This window comes from Pleurodeles waltl, chromosome 12 (genome assembly GCF_031143425.1).
Source record: "Pleurodeles waltl isolate 20211129_DDA chromosome 12, aPleWal1.hap1.20221129, whole genome shotgun sequence".
Classification (NCBI taxonomy): domain Eukaryota; kingdom Metazoa; phylum Chordata; class Amphibia; order Caudata; family Salamandridae; genus Pleurodeles; species Pleurodeles waltl.
The window spans coordinates 352768838-352787426 of NC_090451.1; the positions used below are offsets into that span (position 1 = coordinate 352768838).

Below are 18589 nucleotides of genomic sequence, written 5' to 3' on the forward strand. Positions count from 1 at the left end.
ACCGAAACTGGCAACATGGCACCCAGAATATCTTGTTCTGTATGTATCATTGGACTAAGGGCCTGATTACAACTTTGGAGGAGGTGTTAATCCGTCCCAAAAGTGACGGTAAAGTGACGGATATACCACCAGCCGTATTACAAGTCCATTATATCCTATGGAACTCGTAATACGGCTGGTGGTATATCCGTCACATTTGGGACTGATTAACACCTCATCCAAAGTTGTAATCAGGCCCTAAGTGTTCTTGGTTGTGTGTCAAGAAAGCTTACTAGAAACCAGCATCATGTACCCTGCCTTCTCAGAATAATACAGTGTAAGCTTGTACATAAAAAAGAATACTGCTAAAAATACAGTGTAGTTAACGTGTACAACACGTAAAATGTGCAATGCGAAAAACAGGGGACCCAACTCCGTCCAAGACGGACATTTACTACAGCAATGCAATGGAGTAACAATAGCAGAGAGGGTTTTGCACCAAAAAATATGCCCCTTTCAGGCAGGTATTAAAAGGAGAAATAATGTTATTTCTCCAAACTTGTCCAACTTGCATGTGTGCTGCACTGTACAGAACACATCCAAATTGTGAAACGTTTTAACGTTTGTCTAGGACTAGTATTTTATACTGGAATGGTGCCCTTCCAGTACAAATCCTATTCTAGACATAACTCAAATATCTTTGCACTATTGTGCAAAAGTGTGTGTGGGTATGAGTAACCCATGCTGTGAGTACTGGATCGGTCCTCATAGTGTGGGTAACCCAGGGCAGGCCCAGGCAAACACTGTCTTTGTGGGGACCAGTGTGTTATGACAACTGATCCCCACAGTGTGTTTAAGTATGGTATCAAAAAGCTAAAAGCGCAGTTATATTTTCCTCAGTCTGCTTTATAACCCACCTTACTATCATATTGCACATGGGTTAGAATAATAAATACACATTGCGTTACGGTCAGTGGCCGGTCCTCATAATGATAGGTGAGAGAGAGAGAGAGAAGGAGGGAGAGAGGGAGAAAAAGAGTGCATGTGCTTCTCTCTCACTGGGCAGCCTGGTTGTGCACCAGCGTGAAGGAAAGAGCAGGGCAGCTCCATATCTTACACATTCAGACAATATTGTGTTTTCCTAAATAATATGGTCTGTGGTCTTTTGACTCTGTATATGTTTATTTGACTCCTGTAAATCTTATGTTATGTGGATAACATTACCGAACTACAAGACCTGATGTCTGCCATGCTTCAGGGAGACCTACCCTATGTCCTGGAGAGCTGCGATGCAGCCTGGAGAGCTGACAGTGACTAAGAGTCTATACCATGGGAAAATAAATCTGAATAAGGAAAGCTGTTGCTGGGGCTGTAAACCTGATGAGGAGCCTCAATATCACAATAAACTACAGCTGTAGTAGAGTTAAGAGACAACGGGCCTGCCAGCCAGTCATAACATCTAACGTGGTAGTACCTTAGGACATCTTGGTAACACAACAAAAGACCTCCCCACCAGTGACCTTTGCTACACCTGAATTACTTCCAACCCACCTGTGTCAGTCTACCTCCCTGCCTTTTCACTGCTCCACCACAGGTCGAGCAGCACAGGGCACCCGATAACAAAACAGAAACAAGTAAAGATAATCTCCTTCATCCTCTACACAGCAGAGGTTTTCATCAATACTGCAAACAATCATAGCTAGCAGAACTATGTCCTCCTCAATAGCTCTGTAGCCAATCAAGCCAGAATTGTTAACAACTCTTTGAATACAACTATCTTCCCGAAGGAAACCCAAATGCTTTACATAAAACATGCCTTAACCAAGAGATCCTTCTAACGTCTGGCAAATAACAGACTGTTTTAGTAAAAAATTATAAAGATTGAAAGATCTGCTTAAAGACAGATATCTACATTGCATTAGAAGCATGCATATATTATTAACTCTTCCTTGCCTTTGAAGCTGTGCATGATTCCGCGCTTTTACATAAACCTGACATCATGAAGCAAACTGGAGCAGAGTACATATTCCCTGCAGGTCAACTTCATTCTATTCACAAATAATATATCTGACAGTTCTACCTCGTCTTTACCTTTTACCTTGGCTCCCTAATGGACCTAGGGACAGATGTACAAAGCTTTTTTGAAGTCATAGATGGCCTGATTTTCAATGTACAAAAGGCAAATTGCGATTCTGTAATGTGTTACTGAATCGCAGTTTGCGTTTGCAACCCAATTCTGGTTCAGTATTTGGAATAGGTGGGTTTATGGCATCCATTCCAAATACCAAATTACAGTGGTATGTACTAATGTTTTGGGACTGAATTCCGGTTGCACAAACAGTAATACATTACCACCAGTTTTAAATTTGTGGTAACCCATTCGCAAACTGGGAGGGGTCCCAAGGAGACCCCCTTCCCTTTGATAATGTTAAACAAAATATTTTTAAGAGCAGGTGGACCACTGCCCACTCCTAAAAAAAAAAATGAAACTTAAATGTTTTCTTTTTTTAAATGCCTCCAGTTTTCCTTTAAGTTGAATGGGCGCCTTTCCAAAAAAGAAGATTGCTTTATTAAAAAGCAGGCGCAGACATGATGGTCGGCGGACATAAGCAGGCCTCTATCGCTGTGATGGTGACAATTCCTAGTGGGACACAAATTGCAACCTACTTCATAAATATTTTTGAAGTAGGTCGATATATGACCCCCTAGGAATCACTATGTTAAGAGTAAAAGTTTTATATATTGGGAATAGCAATTTCCTAATTACTATTTGGAGATAATCTCAATTAGGAAATCGCTATTCTTGAAGTTAGCACATCTAGCCTTTTATCTCCTCCTTTAACCTCAACTGTTATGGCATCTCTGACTCTGCTCCTCCTATCTTTTCTATTTGAAAGTCTCCTCTGCATTCTGAGAGATCTCCACACACGTACTCATAGGTTTTTGTAGTAAATGTGGTATGGATGACGGAATAGATGCAAAATGTTGAATACGTACTACTAAACGGGAGCAGATTAGGGAGGAGTACGAAGAGGTTAAGGGAAGGGTACTGAGGTGTTTAGGGAGGGACAAAAACCCACCCACTAAAGAATAAGCCTATTTGTATTCACAAGCTATACTTCTGAAGTTACTACATCCAAAAAGGGCCCAAAACTGTAGTAAATGTACTCTAGCTCAGCCATGGAGAGATTCCAGCATCACATATGGCCAACCATTGGTACTGCAACAAACTCCCATGTAGGCATCACAAACAGGGCAGTGTCGATGCTTACAAAAGGTACTGAGCTGCACCCACAGAAGAGCACCCATGTTTGCCATCATGTCACAGTCACTAGCAAAAAGGCAATGGATGGTACAGGTATTTTATGCTTGTGTCCACTTTTCTCGTGTGGAAGGTGCCATTGACTGCTCCCTAGGGTTCTTCAGCCACCTCACTACCCAGCACACCTTTTCCAAAACAGATGCCACTGGCACTCAACTTGCTAGCAGTGATGCCAATTGTTGCTTCACTGATGTGTATGGTGCCTTTCCTAGAACCAAACACTGTAGCCACATCTTCCTTAAGTCATTTCTTGCATGCTGCTTGGTTGTTGGGGATTTTGTTGACATGTGGCTCACCGATAAGTAACAGCATCTCACACTACAGGTGCCTGTGCATCTGGGGTGGTAGCCTAAACATACTCATGAATCAGCACAACACAAAACACACACATACCCTGGGACCTAGTTTTGGGGGAATGTTTGGGGTGTGACACCCCACAAATAAATGCATTCTTGGCTTAGCAGTTGGGTTTAGAGCCAGGTCTGCTATATCTGTGAAAGTTTTTTTCATTGTCCTGATTTCATTAAAAGGTTTAACCTGATCATTTTCTGAATCAGGAACTTAAATACATATAATGACTGATTTACCAAAAACAGTAGTAAATCTATACCCATCTAAGTATTCCTTGAATGGATGCAAATTTAATACTTTTTGGAATTCTCAAACATTGGCAGTAGTAGGCGTGGAAAACTGCACCAGTCTCTGGTTTCTAGGCATACTGCAGGCAATCGAACACTCAAATGTTTATGAGACGAATGCTTCTAAACAGTCTTATCACTGGCCATCACTCGGGTAGCATTTGTTTTTGCCCCTTGTTCCACTCTTGACAGAGGGCTTGATTTTTGGTTTGGTGGACGGAGTAAAGGCAGGGTGGTGGAGGACATTACATCTGCTACCCTGCCTTTACTTCACCAGCAAAATGTAGAGATGTCTCGCAGCCATCTCTAAACATTGGCAAGAACCACTATTATTGCAGTTCCTGTAACACAGTAAAAGTTTGACAGATGACTCTGTTGGTTGTCAAACTTTTCCAAAGTTTTGTATTTTTCAAAAACAAACTCTCCAGGTGTGAGTTTGTTTTTAACAAAATATAAAACCTTCCTCCAGAACAATAATGTAGTTTGTGCAATCTTGTGGCAGGTGCTAAGTATCTTTGCCACACAAGTATTTTGATTTTTCTGATAGGAGTCCGTCAAGAAGTTACGGGGTGGCAGTCAGATTATGGTACCGTAAATTGAATCCTCTTGATTTGGTGAATTTACCAGGACCTCGTGAGATGGACTTCTCTCCTCATTATCAATACCAGGACATCTCACAAGCGCAGGGCAGGGGGTAGAGTATTGGGGAAATTAGGTCTACCCACATCCCCATTATAATTAGTTTTCAAATGAGATAGGTTTAATCATATGATTGATTTAGCATATCCGTATGGTTGTCTTCCAATGTTAATCAAAAATTATTCTTTATAAATTCTTTTTTTTTTTAAACAATTGGTTGCACAATTTTAGGATTTTCTCTTGAATATCCACAGTGACCAAAATTTCCAGAATTAACAGTGTTACTAATTTTGCAAACAATCACTTCATTGGATATTTGAGAGCAATGAGGTATGCGACCATTTGAGAACGAAACAGGGGAATGTTGTGAGGGCACTGATTTCTTAGTCAGGCTGGCAACACCCTCTCTTCTCTTTAATTTTATTCATGGACGTCATTTAGGGGGTCGCCAGGGGTCTCGGCTGTGACCCCAAGCTTGCACCTTGCGACCATTGGCACTGCCTTTGCGACCCCTAGCCTCGGAGGTGGCAAAAGCTATACGAAGAACAGGACAGTAGGTAAACAGTACTGTACTGTCTGCAGCTCCTGCTGCGAACTCAGGCAGTAGTGCTGGAATACCCACAGACGTCCTGGTGACATTTCAGCAAGGGAATGGGAAATTACGAGGTAATTTAAACGGTTTTGCCTTGGTCTTTTATTTGAATTCCAAGTCAAAGATTCTGTCATTTAAAGCCAGAAGGACACTGACTTTTGAAAAGAAAAACTTATTATTTTTTCATGCACGTTTGTGTGTCGGGATGTAAAAGTGGAGAAAAATTAATAAACTGAACTTTAGTGACAACTGCTGGAAACGAATGGAAAAAAACTAGCAATTTTTAGATTGTTTTCATATATATCACCAGTGTTGGAATTACAAATATGAGCAATGCACTGTAATGCTGGGAGTGATGAGGGGCAAATATTTTGGGTACTTTCATAACCAATACAGCACATTGATTTACATGTATTTTTGCTCAATGTTTAAGCATCTGCTTCATATTTGAAAATACCACAACTGCAAACACCACCGTATTTAAGCTATGTCATCGTAGACAGATTTAGTATTACGCAATGTTAGATTAACATCCAGTTATCCAGTCTGAAGATGTTTTTCAGATTACGGTATTCTTGGACCTGTGTAAAAAGCACATGATTCCACTAAGCTACTATAACACTAATTACACAGAACTGCTAAATAGTAGTCTGCCCCTGGTGTTTCTAAAGATTCTAATAATATTAATTTGTATGGATGCAAATTACAATTACAACTGTGATATTTCCACCATGTGTGTAGAAATTCCACAAGCCTTCCTAGGATAGTGCCTAGGGAATTGTCCTTGACCATTTAAAATATAGTCACAAAGTGAGAACTTTCTGGATATCCATAATCACTTTCAATGTCCTCCCCACAATTATCTGTACTTCTAAACGAAGAAGTAAACAAACCTAGGGTAAGTGATGTGTGATGGGAACTAGCGGGGAAGGAAAGATTTTTAATGAAAAGAATGTTATTGTATTCTCATTTTAGGGTTTAGTATTACGCAGTTGGTAACTTAAAAACATGGTTTTTACCTTCTGGCCCTCACACATTCCAACTTTTTTATTTTAGGGGATTTTAACCTGTGGGTGGAAGGTGGGGTACCCTCTTCCCTGAAAGTGATACAGGACCCATGTGAAATATTTGGATTATATCAATGTATGTGGCAGGCCATACCCTAGACCAGATTTCTGCTCCAGAAGGGATGATATATATGAACACAATTCTTCCTCTACCTTGGTTTGACCATGCTCTGATTGCATTTGATTAGAGAGTGAAAGATTGTGAACATCCCAAACAGCATAGGAAAGGTACGAGAAAAGTTATATCCTGTATAAGCTTAAACAGGATGATTCACCATTGAGTCCTATTTTTAATCTATCCAGGTCCTTTGATCCCGGAAGGCCAGTTGAGGATAATTGCATATCATATGAACAGGTGATTATGGTGGCATTGGATAACATTATCCTGCCCAAGAGTATGAAATGTAGTAGTAAATCTTCAACTCCTTGGTAAAATGACTCACTGAAAATCCTGAGAGCAATATGTAGAAAATCCGAACGTATTTGGCGTAGGGAGTATAACGAAGGCAAGACAGAAGCTTTTAAAAAAGCTCTTTGGGAGTATAAAACTGAAATTAGAAGGGCAAAAGCAGAATACCATTCTGTCTGCCACAAATAGCTCAAGAAATGTGTTTGAGGTTCTTCGGGATCTCTCCCATCCAGAATGTGCTAAACATAGACGGTGACACAGCCTGGCTGCTTCACATACATATTTCTATAGTTCGTTCAAGTCTCTAACTGGGCAATGGCTATATAAATGCTTTTTGACCCTGAGAGGGTTTTCTGTCTAGGTACTGCTCAATGGTGTGAAGCTTTGGATGTATTCTCAAGGTCACTATCAAACTGTGATAACTTGAGAACAATAGTAAAGAATTGTCCCCTATCTATGTGAGACTATTAGGCAGCCCTTCAACTCCAGTAGTGTCCAATAAATACTTTGATGGAGAATGTGCTCACCAGGCTCAGTCATAACACATTTCACCCTCATATTTGGAAAAAATGTGTGTACAATGGCATTGCTGTAGACCATGTTCGGAAAGTGCCTTTTGGATACCCTAATTCCAGCTAACAGGAAAGGTAATGTGTATACCACTACTACACTAACTTGTTCAGTAACAGGATTTTTTTTTACCTTCCATGGTTTTAGAGAGTGGACATCACTGGCCAGCACCCCCACATTGAAAATTGTTCCAGCACCACTGAACTGAAGCATTTAACTCTTAGCTTTCTTAAACCGCTAAATATACAGCAGACCAATGTGTACTTCTTAGAAACTGGGTCTCTAGTTGGCAGAGGTATGCACCCTGTCCAAGTAGGGACCACAATCCTAGCCAGAGTAAGTTGGAACACAACCTAAATTATCCAGCGCTCACCCTGCCGTAGCTTGGCACAGAGCAGGCAGCTTAACTTAGAAGGCAATGTGTAAAGTATTTGTGCAACAACTCATACAGTAGCACAGTGAAAACACCACAAAAAGTACTCCACACCAGTTTAGGAAATTAGGTAATATTTATCGGAATAAAATGAGACCGAAATGACAAAACTCCAATATGCACAAGTCAAGATATCACTTTTTAAAGGTTTAAATGAGTCTCAATCCTTAAGAATCAGTGGTTTTATCTTTTTAAAACACAGTACCTGGGATGCATCAAAAATAACAATGCAGAAGGGCCACAGGGAAGAAGATGCGTTGAAAAGTAATGCAATGCATTGATTCTTCCAGCGTGCTAAAGGTGATGCTTTGTTTCTTTCCACGTTGGCAGGCTATGCTTGGGTTTCCAGGAGCGCAGCCTTGGTTCCTGTAGGAGGCTGGCCTGGCTTGTAGTGGGTACCAGAGGTACTTACACCTTGTGCCAGGTCCAGTTATCCCTTATTAATGTAGAAGAGGTGTTTCTAGTAGCTTAGACTGATAGAAGGTAGCTATGGCAAAGCAGCTTAGGCTGAACTAGGAGACATGTAAAGCTCCTACTATACCACTTATATGATATGCACAATATCATAAGAAAACACAATACACAGAGCTACTAAAAATAAAGGTACTTTATTTTTATGACAATATGCCAAAAGTATCACAGTGAGTACCCTCAGTAAGAAGGTAATATATATACACAAGTTATATGTACACAAACCAAAATTAGGTAAGTAATAGCAAGAAAAGTAATGCAAACAGTGTAGAATTACAATAGATTGCAATAGGAGCACATAGGTATAGGGGCAACACAAACCATATACTCCAAAAGTGGAATGCGAACCATGAATGGACCCCAGGCCTATGTGAGCTTGTAGAGGGTCGGTGGGACTGTAAGAAAACAGTGAGGGTTAGAAAAATACCCCACCCCAAGACCCTGAAAAGTAGGAGTAAAGTGCACCTGCTACCCCCAGAGAGCACAGAAGTCGTGATAGGGGGATTCTGCAGGAGGAACACACACCAGCAATGCACTGACAACGGATATCCGGACCTGAGTAACTGTAAGACAAGGGGACCAAGTCCAATAGTCACAACAGTGTCGAGAGGGGCAGGAGCCCAGGAAATGGCAGCAGAAGGTGCAAGGAAGCTGCCACCGGTTAGAAGAAGCTTGGAGTTCTGCAAGAAAGAAGAGGACTAGGAACTTCTTCTTTGGAAGACGGATGTCCCACATCGAGATGAAGCTTGCAGAGGTGTTCCCACGCAGAAAGACCACAAACAAGCCTTGCTAGCTGCAAGGGGGGTGGTAGAGGTTTTTGGGTGCTGCAGGGGACCAGGAGGGACCAGGATGTCGCCACTTGGAGGAGGAGACAGCGGGGGCGCTCAGCAACTCAGAGAGCCCTCACAGAAGCAGGCAGCACCGGCAAAAGTACCCCAACAGGCACTTAGAAGAAAAGTGAACCGGAGTCCACGCGAAGTCACAAAAGGGAGTCCCACGACACCGGAGGACAACTCAGAAGGTTGTACACTTCAGGACGGAGTGCTGGGGACCCAGGCTTGGCTGTGCACGAAGGAAATCCTGGAAGAGTACACAGGAGCCGGAGCAGCTGCAAATCACGTGGTACACAGCTTTGCAGTTTAGAGTGGGAAGGCAAGGACTTACCTCCACCAAACTTGTACTGAAGAGTCACTGGACTGTGGGAGTCACTTGGTCAGAGTTGCTGTGTTCCAGGGACCACGCTCGTCAGGATGAGAGGGGACCCAGAGGACCAGTGATGCAGTCTTTTGGTGCCTGCGTTAGCAGGGGGAAGATTCCGTCGACCCACAGGAGATTTCTTCTGAGCTTTTGGTGCAGGGTGAAGGCAGGCTACCCCCAGAGCATGCACCACCTGGAAACAGTCGAGAAAGCCGGCAGGATTAGGCGCTACAATGGTGCTGGTAGTCGTCTTGCTACTTTGTTGCAGTTTTGCAGGTGTCCTGGAGCAGTCAGCGGTCGATCCTTTGGTAGAAGGTGAAGAGGGAGATGCAGAGGAACTCTGGTGAGCTCTTGCATTCGGTATCTGAAGAATTCCCCAAAGCAGAGACCCTAAATAGCCAGAAAAGGAGGTTTGGCTATTAAGGGAGGAGGATTGGCTACCAAGAGAGGTAAGAGCCTATCAGAAGGAGCCTCTGACGTCACCTGCTGGCACTGGCCACTCAGAGCAGTCCAGTGTGCCCCCAACACCTCTGTTTCCAAGATGGCAGAGGTCTGGGATACACTGGAGGAGCTCTGGGCACCTCCCCTGGGAGGTACTGGTCAGGGGAGTGGTCACTCCCCTTTCCTTTGTCCAGTTTCGCGCCAGAGCATGGCTGGGGGATCCCTGAACCGGTGTAGACTGGCTTATGCAGAGATGGGCACCATCTGTGCCCATGAAAGCATTTCCAGAGGCTGGGGGAGGCTACTCCTCCCCAGCCCTTCACACCTATTTCCAAAGGGAGAGGGTGTAACACCCTCTCTCAGAGGACATCCTTTGTTCTGCCTTCCTGGGCCAGGGCTGCCTGGACCCCAGGAGGGCAGAAACCTGTCTGAGGGGTTGGTAGCAGCAGCAGCTGCAGTGGAGACCCCGGAAAGGCAGTTTGGCAGTACCCAGGTTCTGTGCTAGAGACCCGGGGGATCATGGAATTGTCCCCCCAACACCAGAATGGTATTGGGGTGACAATTCCATGATCTTAGACATGTTACATGGCCATGTTCGGAGTTAACATTGTGACGCTATACATAGGTAGTGACCTATGTATAGTGCTCGCGTGTAATGGTGTCCCCGCACTCACAAAGTCCGGGGAATTTGCCCTGAACGATGTGGGGGCACCTTGGCTAGTGCCAGGGTGCCCACACACTAAGTAACTTTGCACCTAACCTTCACCAGGTGAAGGTTAGACATATAGGTGACTTATAAGTTACTTAAGTGCAGTGGTAAATGGCTGTGAAATAACGTGGACGTTATTTCACGCAGGCTGCAGTGGCAGGCCTGTGTAAGAATTGTCAGAGCTCCCTGTGGGTGGAAAAAGAAATGCTGCAGCCCATAGGGATCTCCTGGAACCCCAATACCCTGGGTACCTCAGTACCATATACAAAGGAATTATATGGGTGTACCAGTATGCCAATGTGAATTGGTAAATTTAGTCATTAGCCTGTTAGTGACAAATTTGGGAAGCAGAGAGAGCATAACCACTGAGGTTCTGGTTAGCAGAGCCTCAGTGAGACAGTTAGGCATCACACAGGGAACACATACAGGGCACATACTTATGAGCACTGGGGCCCTGCCTGGCAGGGTCCCAGTGACACATAGACTAAAACAACATATATACAGTGAATTATGGGGGTAATATGCCATGCAAGATGGTACTTTCCTACAGTTCCTAACTGTGATGTGGGGATATTTTGATACCCAGGGATGATGTGTGAAAAACTCAGAATGCATTGAGCAGAGGCAGCAGGTGCTGCCTCGATTAAGCAGGTGATGCAGTGATTTTTAAGCCGCGTAGCAGGCCCTGCATTGTTTTTCCGATGGTCTGGATTTCCTCTTCTTTGGTGAAATCTTTGATAGAGTTGAGACCTCAGAATAGGAGACATGGTCAATAGAAGCCATTGGAGAGCACTTGAGGAGGAAGGCAGAGTCCTTCTAGCAGAGTCAGGGTCAGCAAGCAGCAGGGCACTAAGCAGGCCAGCAGTTCTTCCAGCAAAGCAGTTCAGATGAGTCATTTGAGAAGCCAGGCAGTCCCTTTGACAGAGTCCAGTTGTAGGTCCCAGGATGCTTGTTTCCAGTCCATGGAGGACCTGGCCTGGCAGCTCGGGCTGGACTGTTCCCAGGGGAAACAGGGTCAAGACTGATTTGCATATGGCTGGGTCCAAACTGAGCTGGCATGGTGAGCAAAAGAATGATGGATTAAGCCCAGATCCGTGACTGGGGGTGAGGGTTTGAAAGGTTTCAGCACTCCGTCCATCATCTTTTTGTGTTGCTAAAGTTGCCCTAAGTGGGAAGGGTATTCCCAGACGTGGGTCCCATACTCAGTGTGCCACTGGATTCAAGCTAGCCTAGCTGATGAAGGGTGATACCTTGAAACTGGTCTCAGGGGCTTGTTTCGGGGCCAGGGAGGACCTGCCCTGGCAGTTCAGGCTGTAATGTTCCCATGGGGAACAGGGTCAAGACTGATTTGCATATGGCTGGGTCCAAACTGGGGTGGCATTGTGAGTAAAAGAACAATGGATTAAACCCAGATCTGTGACTGGGGTGAGGGTTTGAGAGGTTTCAGCACATCGCCCATCATCCTTTTGTGTTACTTTCTAAAAGTGGCATTTTTGAAATAGTAATCACCAGTAAGTAGGATTTCTCACTAACATTCCAACCATACCAAACATGACAAGGCTAGTCCCCCATATCAGAAATTACCACTTTAAGGTATATAAGGGAATTTCTAATGCTGTCCTATTAGAGGGACAGGGTTCAAAGTAGTCAAAAATGGCTTTGGGAGTTTTTCACTAGCAGGACATGTAAAACTCACTAGTACATGTCCTGCCCTTTACTTACATAGCACCCTGCCCTGTGGGCTACCTAAGGCCTACCTCAGGGGTGACTTGCATGTAATAAAAGGAGAGTTTAAGGCTTGGCAAGGACTTTTAAATGCCGAGTCAAAGTGGCAGTGAAACTGCACACATAGGTCTTGCAATGAGAAGCCCGAGACATGGTTAAGGGGCTACTAATGTGGGTGGCACAATCAGTGCTGCAAGCTCACTAGTGGCATTTTATTTACAGGCCCTGGGCACATGTAGTGCACTTTACTAGGGATTTCCAGGTAAAATAAATATGCCAATTGGATATGAGCCAGTGTTAACCATGTTTTAGGGAACGAGTGTGTGTTCTGTAGCTCTGGTTAGCAGTGGTAAAGTGCCCAGAGTCCTAAAGCCAACAAAATTGAGGTTGGAAAAAGAGGAGGAGGAAGGCAAAATGTTTGGGGTGACCCTTCAGAGGGGGCCATTCTCCAAGAGTACTCTACTGAACCATTTTAAAAAATGGAATTAAATGACACTGATTTAAACAGGATGTGTGATGTTACCATCATGTCAGTACCATATTTAAAATGTAGGTGGTATATTAAATCTATGCCCAACGCTCTCCATTGAAACATGCGGCTGCTGCAATTAAATGTGCGAGCATAGAATATTGCTTGCCCCTTCAGCTCACTCTTGCAGCTTTCTGCTTTCTCCGTTTGTGACGCTTTTCTGTCTTTCTCTTCCTCCATCTTTCCCATATGTCTTTTGCTGGCAGTAAATGCCTGATGCAGAAAAATAAGTGGCGGCCCCAAAAATAAGTGCCAGTGCCTCCCAGCAGCAACCACCGGTTCAAATTAAGCACTGTCTGCACTGCAGGGTCAAATTGCTGCGTTTAAGTGCTCCAGTGGTGCTGTGATTAAGAACCCCACCTCTGCAGGGTCCCAGAGGGTAAATAGTAAATGAACAGTGGCTTGTTAAAAGTTTTGTAAACACTGCACAATGTGTTTTTGTAATTATGGACACTTTTAGCCCCAAGCCAAGAATTTGATGTCACACCCCCTCTAGCTTAGGTGGATGACTTTATTATTGTTTTGGGCAGCGGACTTAAATAATGAACTCAGACTTTTTTTATTTTTAAATTTAGAATTATTGTTATGGTCTGATTTTATTGGACTGTTCGTGGACATTTTTTAAATGAAGCCCTTTGTATGCAGACTAGTATTCATGCCATTACATTTCCTGGTATGTTTTATTATTCATCAATCCTCCTTAGGCTTGCATTTCCACTTGAACCAAGGCTCAGTTTTATCTAATTTGGCAAATTCACAAATAATTTCTTTAACGACTTTCTTTTGCACTTTGCGATATTGAAACATGACAGTACATTTTCATAGTAAGTTTCGAGGAATGCAAGAATGAGTGATATAAAATTCAGCACATAACTACTTGTACATAGAATTGTATTAGACAAAATGTGACACAATAAGAGAGTACAGTGCAATCACAAGTGGTTGTCTTGATGCTATTTCCACGTGGTCTACTGGGGTTAGCGGCAGTCCTTACAAATATATAGCTCACGCCGGGTTGCTCCCTGTGTCTGAGAGGGACATCACCCACAGCTCTGAAGCCCTCAGCGTCTTGGACATCATTAGATTAACTTCCCCAGTTCTTTCTTGTCGCTGTATGTAAGTGGTAAATGGGCACCTCATGGCGTCAAATTTGGCGACTCTGTCCCTGATGATTGCTGTAAGCCTTTCAGTTGCGTAGAGATTCCAAACCTTCCCCCACCACATGTTGAGTGAGGGTGCTTGCGGTTGCTTCCACATTTGGACTATACTCAAGCATGCTGTTAATAAGTGTGAGAAGAGCCATCACTTTGGAGTCGTTGTGGAAAAGTCTATTCCCTGTGTGTCACCTAAAAGTATCACAAGCGGGTCATGTGGCAGTGATATGTTAGTAATAGAATGTACCGTGGTATGGACCCAGTTCTAAAATATCTGAACCATGGGGCATGACCACCATGTATGTATAAAGGTGCTCCATTCCCTGCACCCTTTCCAACAGAGCTCTGAGGCCCCAGACATCCTATGGAGTGTTAGGGGTGTAAGGTACCAGCATGTGAGGATTTTGTATGAGTTATCATTGTAGCAGAAAACAATGGAGGAGGTTGAAGCCCCCTGCCATATTGCACCCGAACTGTCACCTGTAATGTCTGTTTTCAATTCCCTTTCCCAAAGCCTCACATACGCATGTTTCTTTGGGGGGTGGGGGTTGAGGTTGAGCACGTAACTATACAGCCATGATATGCCCTTACAATTAATGTTGTTAAGGTATAAAGTTTCTATGGATGTGTCTTCTGTTTGCATGGCTAAGCAGGCCCAGTGGAGTGCCTGTCCAATTTTATAGGTGTCCTGTCCTGTCGGGGACTGGCTAGATACCCGTTCATCTTTGAGTCACATCTGTATATTCACAATCATTTTTAATATCAAATCATAACTGAATATTTATATATAAAAGCTTTCAAACATTAAAAAAATTAATGAATAGAATTATATTTTAAGAAGGGATACAGTATTTTTTTTTTCAAAATGGTTTTCAGTAAGTGTGTCTGGGAAATGAAATCTAAAAAAATCAAAAAACATTTTTGGGGGGATTTTACCCTGCTGCTCCACCTAATGAGGAAACATTGGTTGAGCTTGTGCTTGTTGTTTGGGTGGTTGCGGTGGAGATGGGGTAGATGGAGATTGTTCAGGAGGTTGTGACAGAGCAGTTATGTTGGCAAGTAGTGTCTGTCTTTTAGGTTGGGTTGCGTGCCTCTGCAAAAATGTTGTGCATACACTGACTGTGAAGAAGGACATTGACATAATTTACTAATTGCCTCTATCATCTTCATGGTCAAGGCATGTTGCCATGCTCACTTTTCCCTCTAACGTCAAAGATGTTGTAGGTGCATCTTCGCCATATCTCGGTAAAGTTTCACAACATTATCCAAGGCGTTGACTTGTCATGTGAGGTAGATAGCTCATCTCATAAAAAGTAGCCTCCTTTGCATTAATATCATCCCACATATTAGACTTTTTTTGGAAAAAAGAGCCTCCCAGAGAGTAGGATTAGACTATCCCAACCCCCTCTCACATGCGTGGTTGCATGACATGACCAGTAGGTCACCCATCATGGGGGGGGTGCCATCTGGATGGTAGTGGACTGGGGGGAATGATGAATTGGGGATACCTGTTCCTCACAAGAGGTGTTTTCTTTCTCAGTTGAATGAGGGAATACTGAAGATGCACTTTCATGGGAGGAGTGTGTTGAAGATTGTACAGAAATACTTGTTAGTTTAAGACTGTGTGGAGGCAAGTCTTGCGTAGGTAAAATAAGCACCTATGGCTGCATAGCTAAAGGTCAGGGACTGCCAGTTATCAGAACTGATTTTGGAGGTATACCGCTACCTAGCAGTGAAGTGGTCTTGGAGATGTTCTGTGTAGGAGAAAGAATATCTTCCTCCTCATCCAGGTCTCCACACTCCATCTCTTCTTCTTGAACAATGTTTGACTTAGATAGTTGTTTGGAGGACAACTCGATTTTCTACTTATATTGCCTGCCATCCTCCGCTTGCAGATGATTTAGCATCATTATCCGATGCAATGGTCCCAGTACCTGCGAGAAGATGTAAATAGTTAAAATGCATCAAATACAGTTTTGTTTCTAAAGTTCTACACAGTATTTTCATTGACTTTGTTCCGAAGACAAATATAATTACATTTAGGATCAAAAGAACATAAACAACAAGTAATTAAGGGTTGATTAATGCATGGAATTATTATACATCGACAATGTCCAGTCACTGTCTTGGGTCACAAATGTTTCATTACTGCATGACTTTCATGATGCTAGCAGCTGAACCAGTGTCCTCATAGTTGGCAAGTTATCTTTTGACCCAGCTGCCATATGCAGAATAAATATGAATAAGTATGTTCCATGATTATTGACAAACTGTAAAAGTGGTGTTGTGTAACAATACAAATATAACTACTTTGCCAGTTACAAATATAGAAATAAGCAGACATTTAACTTACTAGTCTCTACCATTTGTGTGCTCTGTGGTATTAGTCCAGGGTTTGGTGCAGTTACAGGAGCAGAAGTAGACATTATGGCAGGTGGCGGAGGGTACACCAAGGGCTTAAAAGTGTAATACGAAAGTGTATGAGTATTCAATGGTTTAACAATATAAAGGTCAAGATCATATTTAACTACAACTTTAAGTCACTAAAAACATTATAAAAAGTAGTTGTTACAACGTGACCTCTTTTTGGGTAGTCACCCCCAGTTTTTCATTTTTCTTTGGGACTCGACTGCTGGTAACCATGAATTTAAACACTGGGACACTGCTATCGAGAGCCCAGTATATTTTCTCTGATTCTTAAACTATGCCGAAATTAGATTCAAACCTGATTGGCACATTTAACCTTTCAATACATCCATAGTATATGGAGCAGAAGTTCACCTACAGTGAGGAAAGTTAAATGTCACTTGTGGATTTTAGTACCTATTGTGTCATCCACCACAGAGGCAGAGGAAACATGACTTCAGGCCTACCCTGTTCAGCCTGAAAGTGGAATCTGAAATACTGCTACATAGATCTATTTCAGTCACACTTTTGAGGATAGGAGAAATTGATTCCTGGAGCTGAATGGCAGAAGATCCCAGCAGCCGGTCGTCGTTGCCTTAAATGCCTGCTGATGCAGGGGAGTGATTCCTTCACTCAAAGGGAGATTCCTTCTTGCTTCTTTGGTGCAGCTGAAGTCTTGCCAGTCCCCAGAGGGTGCACAAATGTAGAAATTGCTGGAAGAAGCCAGGGAAACAATGTTGCAATGCGAGGTCATCTCGGGAGTTGCAGGCTTGTTTGGTTCCTGTGAGGTCCAGCAGTGGTGCTGGTGGCCAGGAGCAGATCAGATAATTGCAGAGGAGTCCTGGTGGAGTCTTGCAGGCCAACTCTGGAGACCCACCCGCAAGGGAGTCCCTAAATAGTCCTACCAGGGGGATTGGTCACTCTGCAGGGTGGCCTCCTATCAGAGGGGGGTCAATGATGTTAGTCACCTGTCCTGACCAACCAGATGCTCCTTAGGGGTCTCTGTACATCTTGTTTCCAAGATGACAGAATCAAGTGGCCACCTAGAGGAGCTCTGGGCACTACCGCTAGGGTGGCGATGGACAGGGGAGTGGTCATCCCCTTTTCTCTGTGTGCTTTCGCACCAGTGCAGGGACCAGGGTCCCTGGACTGGTGCAAATCAGATTATGCAAAGAGGGCACCAAATGTGCCCTTCAAAGCAAGCTGGTGGCGCGGGGAGGCTACCCCCCCAGCCACCTATTTCCAAGGGAGAGGGTGTTGCCTCCCTCCCACAGGAAATCCTTTGTTCTGCTTTCCCCTGCCTGAGCTGGTCCAGCAGTAGGAGGGCAGAAACCTGTCTGAGGAGCTGCAGCAGCGTGGGCTGCCCGCAAACTGTGGAAGACTGGCAGGAGCAAAACTGTGGGGTCCCCTAAGGAGCCCCCAGAGTGCATGGAAACATGCCACCAATACTGGCATTAATATGGGGTATGATTCTTTTCCCCTCGAGTCGACTCCAACCCTTCATGGCAGCTCTAGTTTAGTGAGAGGCTGTGGGGTCCCTGCTTGGTGTGAGTGCCTGATCAGCTAGTACGGACAGGTCTTCTCCGCCAGCTCCCATAGTTCTTTTGGAAAGGGTGTAGTTGTCTGCTGGGCCTTCGGTGTAGCCTTCTGAACTTGTCCATCTGGGAATGAGAGAGTGCATCCACCAGTGAGGTCTGCATGCCTGGGACATGTCTTGCCCTAATGTCAAGGTTCCCCTCAAGCTGCAATCTAACCAGGCGCCTCATGAGCCTTAATACATTCAGGCACGAAGCTCGATTATTGGCCAGTACCACTCCCTGGTTGTCAGACCACAGTGTTCTCTTCATGTCTCGCAGTATCTTTTCCCACACTGTTAGGGCTACCAGTATGGCTCTAGCTTGAGAATGTTAATGTTGCCTGTGATGCTCAACTTGTGCCATCTGTCTGGCCACTAACCTGCGTACCAATCTTTCCCCAGTTTAGGCCTGAAACCGTGGCTGCCTGCTGCGTCTGCTAACAGGGCTATCTGTTTGGACGTCACGCATCCCTCTTTCCAGATGAGGAGCTTATTGAAGTGGGTCAAGGAAGAATCCCACATGGCTAGGTCTCTGTTAACTCCTCCCCCTAATCTGACGTGGTGTTTTTCCTGTAGGCCTGCTGTCAATCTGGTTAAACGTCTTGCAGACACCCGCATTGCAGGTATGACCCTTGCTGCAAATTTAAGTTTGCCAGTCATTCTTTATATTTCTCTAAGGGTTGCTTTTTCTTTGCCACATAGGGTCCTGATCTCCTCTCTCAACTCTGAGTC

The 18589-nt window shown here is 43.9% G+C and overlaps 1 protein-coding gene across 3 annotated transcripts in view; it reads left to right on the forward strand.

Moving 5' to 3' along the window:
• Positions 1 to 18589, forward strand: part of SLC7A9 (solute carrier family 7 member 9) — a 971101-nt gene that overhangs the window by 47164 nt on the left and 905348 nt on the right. The window lies entirely within an intron of this gene.